At 36.3% G+C, this 8,079-nt stretch overlaps 1 non-coding gene across 1 annotated transcript; it reads left to right on the top strand.

Annotated features, from left to right (window-relative positions):
• Nucleotides 1–879: 879 nt before the first annotated feature.
• LOC114923106 lies at nucleotides 880–988 on the top strand. The gene has a single exon (XR_003810568.1).
• The last annotated feature ends 7,091 nt before the right edge of the window (nucleotides 989–8,079 follow it).

Here is an 8,079-nt window from a genome sequence, read left to right as displayed (position 1 = left end):
GTTCTCACCTACATCGTCCACAAGGGACGACTCGGGAACTCAACTCCTACCTCGGGCAGCTCACCTTTCCCCCTATGCCCAGGGGAAAGGTATCAAGCCGTTTGACAGCTGATGCAGGCTGTCAAACCGGCTTTTACGCGGAAACAGGCGGGAGCAGCAAACAGCTGCGTCCAGCGAAGGAGCCTGCCACCGGAAGTCAGTCCAGTGTTTCTCAATCTTGGCGACTTGAAAATGTGCGGACTTCAATTCCCAAAATTCTCCAGTTACCTAAGGTGATTGATCAAAGGTACATAATTAATAGACCATTCACATTCCAAATTTGTAAACAGAAAATAAAATTGCTTAGTGATTTGGGCTTCATAATGTTGGAACGAATAAACATTTTCACATTTGTCTTCCCCATTTTGGACTATTATACTCTGTTACTTCTGGCACAGCATAACCAGAATGCCAGAATGAGTTCTGCTGTTGCAATGATCGTTCTTTTTATCACCTGATGCTGTAGAAGCCTTATTTCCATGGGGAATCAAAGTTAGGCAAGTCTCTTGTGCCATTCCAATTCAACAACATTCTGCTTCAATAAAATGCCCATTGCTTCTAAATTGCTACACAAATTAACAATCTGCCCTGGGATCTCTATTGTACATTTTGTATTATTGAAATCCTTTTCTGCTGGCTCCAAATGTTTTATAATTCAGTCGTGTTAATTTAATATACCACACTGTTAGATTGTGGCAAACTGTTTTCTGTTTGTTTTTTTATTTGGGGTGTGCATCCTTATGGTTGTATCAGTGTAGTTGATAAGGTTACTCTAACATTAGTATTTGAGTATAGGATAGGGAAAACTATCTGCTGGGAAAAGTTATAACTGAACAAGATGTGTGTGTGTGTGTGTGTGTGTGTGTTTTTGCATAATGCAATACACACATATACATACACACACATATACACATATGTGTTATGCGTGTATACATATACTATATAAATATATAATGCAACTGTGAACTTTCCTGCAGGATTTCATAAACAGAGATAAATAAAATAAAATAAAACAAAGTGAAAATAAGTCAGGAAATATTGATAACCAAACAATTTAATTTGTCCATCTTTCCATTAGGTGGAAAGGGAAAAATTACATTTTTTAATAAAGTTTACAAGATGAAAATTACAGTCCAGAAGGGAGGAGAAGTTCAACCTCCTTTGTTGATCACTCTCTCTAGTAAAGACTATTATATGCTGGAACTAGTCAAGAAGAATTTCCTTACCTGGAGACTTCTGATCCCTTCTAACCTGGACTTCTCATTTCAGCCTATCTGGAACAAAATCAATCAATCAATCAATCAATCAATCATTTTAATCATCTACAAAATACAAAACTTATGAAACATTGTGTTGATCTTGAAACACAAAGAAGTATTTACTTGTTTTATTTACAAAATGCTGTGCTATTTTAAATAATTGAATTTGGGTGCTTAACGAAAAAAGATTAAACAGTCCATAAATGTAAACTGCACACCCTTGAACAAGCATAATGTAACTGAAATTGTTGATTCAGTAACTTAAATCAAAAGCCCACTTGACAAGGAGAGTGTTTAGAGCTTCCTGGGAACAATGCAACAAGGGTCCAGTCTTCCACCAAGAATGGGTTCCACAGCATCAGGGGAATCACAGAAAAAGTCTGTTTTCTAGTTCATGTTTGTTTCACCTTGATGGGACCTTGAAGAAGTCTTCCCTTGATGCACTTACAGGTTGGCAGAATCATTGGGGTATGACAGTCTCTGATGTAATATGGCACTCCATCATATAGGGCTCTAAAGGGGATAATCAGCACTTTTTCTGGATCCAGAAGTTTAATGGCAACCAGTGCAGCAACTGCAAAACAGGTGTAATGCTGCAATGGTGTGTTCCACCTACCTTTGGCCACTGCCTTTGTACCAATAGATGGTACAAACTTTCTGTAGATGGTATGATAGGATCCCATCCTAGTATAGATAGATATATAAAGTCCTTTGAGATTCCTTAGCAAGATCCATAATGGATAAAAAGCTGTGCTTCAAATTATCCATGACAGGAAAGTCTCTGTACAATGCAATCTACCAATTTCTTGAGTAGGTAGAAAGCAGACAATGATCTTAAACTGGGTTCTTAGTACTTCAACGTTTTGTTTGAATTTTGAAAAAATGTTTTGATTAATGCTGTAGGTTTCAGATTTGTAGATCTGTAGAAAAATCAGCATTTCTGTTCATTCATTTCTCACATGTGAAAGTTACGTGTAGTTTTCATATGTACTATTATTCATTATCCCAAATTGCTTTTGCGCCTTCCTTCCTCTTTGTTAAATGATTAGTTCAAGCCAAACTGTGTGATTAGGGCTTTTGAATCACAAAACAGAATTAATGATGAAGACAATCTCATGTATTTAAACATTATTCTTAGATTTGAGATAATACATGTATAAAAATCTTGTGTTTCTGTAGTGACCCAGGATCTAAAATTAGAAATTTCTTGATTAAAAACTGGAATATCAAAGATCCCGAGACCTCCCAGGATGAAGATGGGGAAAAATTAAAAGCTTTCTGTTTCCACTATTCCTTGGACTCAAGGCTGTCTTTGCCAACATCCGAGAATCAGATGGCTAGCCTTTCAAACTGTGTTGTGCAATTAAAAACCACGTGAGGTCACAGATCAAAAGAGCTGAGGAAAATTGGGACAGCCATTTCTTTTTAATATATTCTGGTGGTTTCCCTTTATATTAGTATTCTGTGGTTTTGATTCAAATGTTCTCTAGAATTTAAAAAAGAAACAAAACAAAATGTAGAATGCTCCCTTATACTGTATTCCAAGAATAAAGTGAAATTGTGATTAACTTTTTTCCCCACAATAATGTCACCATAGTTAATGCTAATGCTAGAGAACAATCTTCAATGCATTTTAACTCATGGAGCCCCAGTCTTTTCAAAGAAACTGTTGCTGGCTGAATGTTGATTTTTTTCTTTTATTGTCTCATTTGTTGACCATAAACAGTCCTGTCACTAATACTGTATGAACAGATAGAAGTGACTGTATGAATGGAAATATGAAGGGCTATTTCTGGCTATTTCTCTTGATTTCATCTCATTAATATTCTGGTAGAAGCTCAAGGATACTTTACAATATTGGCTGATCTAGTTGAGGGCATTCAGTATAGCAGCACTAATGGCTATACAAGCTTAAACAATAAACTACTGAAATACACCTGAGCAACTTGAAAACTTAAATTGCTTTTTGGAGTAAAAATAAGGGTTTGACTCTAAATTTGGCTTGACTGGCAAATATGGCTTTGGGGTGGCTAGTTTGTGCTGAGACAAATGATGACATGAAAAATGTTAATTTTTTTTGAGCAGGTTAACGTATCACTAAAAATGTTTAAATCTGAGGCAAAAAATTAAAGAAAAGAAGAGAGTGAATAAAACAGCCATGCAAGAGAATTGAATCACATTAAAAAGAAATGGCCACTCCAAATGCTTCCAGAGCAGAAATACATGGCAAATGGACCACTTGTTGACAAAGATACTTTTGCCTCCACGTCACATAATACTCAAGACTGATGAAAAATGTTATGAAAGTGATGAACAAGGAAGGTGAAGATTTTTGTTATTGGAGACAGATGTTTCCAAGAATAACCAATGCCAAGATTAAGGAAGACATTTTGTTGGTCCCCAGATCAGAGTTAGCATCTCAGTTCGAATAACTGTTAGTGGGGTCAGAGAATCATTCAAGGATCAAAAGCATTCAAGAACGTCCTTGAGAATTTTCTTGGCATCTACACAGCACCAAGCTACATCCAGCTAATTGACAAACTTCTTACAGCTTACAAGACTATGAAGCGCAACATGTCATTGATGATTCATTTTCTGCTTTCACATTTACACCAGACAACATTTTTTTTTGGCTTCATGAAAAACTTTTGGTGATTATGATAGATCTCTTCAAACTGAGTTTGAAGTCTATCATTATTACCATTTTTTTTCAGGAAGCTGAAAAAAAATGTTGTCCATGTAATGATAACAGCTTTAGTTTTCAAACCACTTTCTGCAACGATGCCCACAACTGGATAGGAAAAGAAGAACAGTACAATGTGACCAGAAGACGACTTGATGGATTGAGTCAAGTTGTTGACAATAATGTGTCAAGAGGTTGGCAGACACAGAAGAAATAGTAAATTGTGCAAAACCCGCCACGTGCCAACAAATTCACTCTCCATTTATCAATGTAATATGAAATTTCAACCAATATTTTGCCTGTTCTGCTCAAATAAGGAGTATATATGCAAATGCTTCAAATACTATTTACATTGAAATTTGCTCAAAAAAATTTATATGTAAATTCTGTAAGTTACAGCAAGTACTTTTTACAAAATATATGCCATACTGCAGCTTCTTTTATCTTTTTTGTCCAAGTAGTATCACTTGATTTTTTTCAACTCTTCTCTTAACTACATGCAGTTCACTTAATTGGCTGCCATTTATTGATTTAATCTATTACAAATATTGATATTCAAATAAGATCAGGCTGATGCTTAGATTCTGCTTTTTTTCCTGGTCATAGATGAAGTAATGTCTCCATACATTTTGTCACTTATTTTTCTGCTTGTGGACAGTTAACATTTTATGGTAATGTTCTTGCTATTAGCTTAACACTGAGTATATTTTTGCCTAAGTGGAAACTCAAATTATGAATTATATTGCTTTTAAAAGGTTATCAGTAAAGACTTTCCAAACTCTAATAATAGTTATTGGATTATATGAAGGAAGTTAGCATAGTTATGTATTTAATTCTTGCTGCAATTGTTTGAGAAATCAGATATATTGTGCTACATATGATGAAATGTCTCATATTTTCCCATTTGTTTTTAAACAATTGTCCAGATCATTTGGTAAAATGCTCAAGGAAGGCCTATATTTTATTTTTTACTTTACAGATTTTATAACATTTTCTTATGTAGAGAAAGGCTAGTTTCATATTAGTGTCATCCAGGAAAAAAATATTCACTTTGCCCAAGCATTTTTGCTCAATTTGATGAAAGAAAATGTTCTTTCCATTTTTTCAAAGGAGAAGTTTGGTGATATTCTCATGGGTGGAAAATAATGTTCTTGAAGACTTTTGTTGTTGTTATTAGATGGCTGAGGTTTTGCATTTTCTGTTTGTGTGTATGCACATGTGTGTGTGTAAATGTTTTGTTCTGCAATGTACAATTCTACATTTTGTTGCCACTTAGGAATCACATTTTGAGCCAAGTGACCCAAGTTTGGTTACATGATCATAGAAAGAACCCAACTATTGTATTTTCAAATCTGGATTGTAAGATCCCTTTTTTGGGGGGATCAATCATAACTTTGATCGGACACTAAGCATCTGGTCTTAAGTTGAGGACTCCCTGTAATGAAAAGTTGCTTTGTTCTGTATGTACTAGTGCAGTTGAGATTCAGAGATGAAATTCAAATGAAGAGTAGAAGCATAGAAGTATATATGACAGAAGGCACAGAGCCGGTCTCTGGTACCTATAACATTATTCAGTGGCAATCAGAAGTTTTTTTTTAACCCTTGTTAAGAAAGCAAATCAACAATGACAGAAGATAACAAGATACACCAAGTCTGCCTCTCTAGTATACTCAGACTGAAAATGTGGATAAGCACTCTGCATATTTCTCTCTGTGTGTGTGTGCACTAAAGCAAAGGAAGGGAAATTAATATTTAAATTTGAGCATTTTAGCCAATGCTGTATTGTCAGTAGAAGGCATCACTTCTATTATTAGCTTTAAATGAACCTGAAAGGAGCCAGCCTCAGAGAAAGTACCCTAGTCCTGCAGCCAGTTTAAATTAATTAAGCTCAAAAAAGCCCCTGAGACAACTATAGATGAAAATCATTACTTACAAATCATCTAAGACAGATGATTTCATTTCCAACTATGATCATATAAAAAATCTGTCTGCTTTTCTTTTCATAGCAAATCTCCAGATAGATAAAGGTTCCCCCACCCTCCTCTTCAGAATTCAGTGAACATGATGGGAAATGGGGCTTTATTAGATTTGGTTGCTGTAAGCTACTGTAACTGTAGATATATTCAAAGATAACAAGCCATCAATCAGCTTATCATAGTAAACAGATCTATAGGATCCATTTAAACATATTTAACATACTCAGGTCCTATAAAAGCAACAAACATTTGCTTAGTATTATTTCTTTAAAAAATGAGACCATGGGAAGTTATGCATTTTCTGGAGTGTCAAGGTAGTCCATAAGATTTAGCTGATCTATCAGAGTCATGCTGATCAGATCACTTTCCAGTGAACTGTACATTGCTGCATTTCTGACTTTTGCAAGAGTGTAGATGAATCTGGAGGGAATTTGGGGATTTTAAGATGTTAAGATGGCGGCACTTGGATTGGCTGCAGTTGCATTGGCTCTCGAAGGTGAAAAGATTTTGGAAGGATATAAGGAATATAGGCCACATGATCGGGAAGGTTTTAATGTATTTGAGTAATGTAGTGGGACTAACCTAACATAGGACCGACAATCTTAGCTGGCATGGTGAGTTTTTTTGCTATTTCAGAACTGTTGGCGAGACCATTAAAAGTAGTTTGTGCTGTTTGAAATTGTTCTGCCGGCAGCAAGATCTGACTGCTGGCACAGCTACGGATTCTATTGCAAATCAGGGCTGTTTCTGAAGGAGGCAGAGGAGGAGAGGTCCCAGGGCTTATGGACTGAAGGAACTGGATGAGGCTGTCAGCAGGCCTAGAGGAAGGGAGAGAGGTTTCTGGAGGAGCTGGGGGCAGTAGCAATGTGCTCCAGGGGCGAAAAGGAGCAAGGCACCTTTAAGGAAAAGGTGGAAGACACAGTATCAGAAAAAATGAAAGGAGGCAAGGTTGTCATGCAGGAATACAAGCTAATTTGAGGGCTAATCCACATGGCGCTCCGTTTCCATCTGTCCTGTTTGCCATCGTTTGCTCCCTAGAGACTAAAATGGACGTTCTGAAACTTGAGCTGGCCACAAACAAGGTAGTGGCCCTTTGAGAGCTGTATGCAATGAAATTTCATTTTGATGTATGCTGATTGGTGTACATTCAAAGTGACAATAAAGTTGTTGTTGTTATTATTGTTATTGTTATTATTATTGTTATTATGTGATGAGGTGGTAGAATGTTGGATCTAACTGCTTCTGAGCAGCTTATCTTTCCAGTTGTCATTCCTGGGGCACATCTTGTCTTCTAAGGAGCTTTTGGAAATGAAATAAGTAAAGAAGTGCCTATAGGTGGTAAACAAGAAATGAATACAATCTATTATATGTTATCAACCCATATTCTTTAATACTAAAAGAGGTGAAACTTTCAGATTTCTTTGCTCTTATTACAGCTATATGCAGTTGCTTTGCTCAAATTAACTCGCTCACTTTTGGTAGAGTGGTTGGGACAAAAATTCCCCTAAAAATGTTACATATTTTTGCAAGATTCTTTGCAAGTAAAATTGCTCATATGTGTCTGGTTTCAGACATTGCTTGTATGGAATCTAGTATGATAATTAGGGTAATGTTTTACAATGTTAGTTGGGGTTAATTTGAGCTTGTAGAGATTGAGGAAGTGGATAAGATTGTCTTTTGTGTGAATCCTGCCAGGATGTCAGCTAGATGCTCTTTTGGCTTCTTCAGGTAGCCAGGCAGTGGGGGTTAATGGCAGATTTAAAAGATAATGAATGCTTCTTTCAGATAGAGCATACTCCCATCAGTCTTAAAAGAGGAGTTGCACACCATTTCTTAAGGAACCATTTCTTGATCTGACCAAGCTTGGAAACTTCACCATTATCTAGCTTTCCCTTTTGGGTGAGTGGATTGGGGAAAAAAAAGGTGAGGACTGAACTACAGAGACTTCTAGATAAAACTGATGATCTGGATCCTTTCCAGTCTGGATTCAAATTCAGACTGGTGTAGAAACAGCTTTGGTTATTATGGTAGGTTCTTGGTCCTGTTTGATTCTTTGTAAATTTGATACCATCAACATATTGGAGGTATGGGAGTTAGGAACTGAGATACTATATTGCAGCTG

The sequence above is a fragment of the Protobothrops mucrosquamatus genome, unplaced genomic scaffold (assembly GCF_001527695.2).
Source record: "Protobothrops mucrosquamatus isolate PMUCROS unplaced genomic scaffold, P.Mucros_1.0 scaffold1921, whole genome shotgun sequence".
NCBI lineage: Eukaryota > Metazoa > Chordata > Lepidosauria > Squamata > Viperidae > Protobothrops > Protobothrops mucrosquamatus.
The sequence above is the reverse complement of the archived record's forward strand: the minus strand, read 5'-3'. Positions and strand labels throughout refer to the sequence as shown.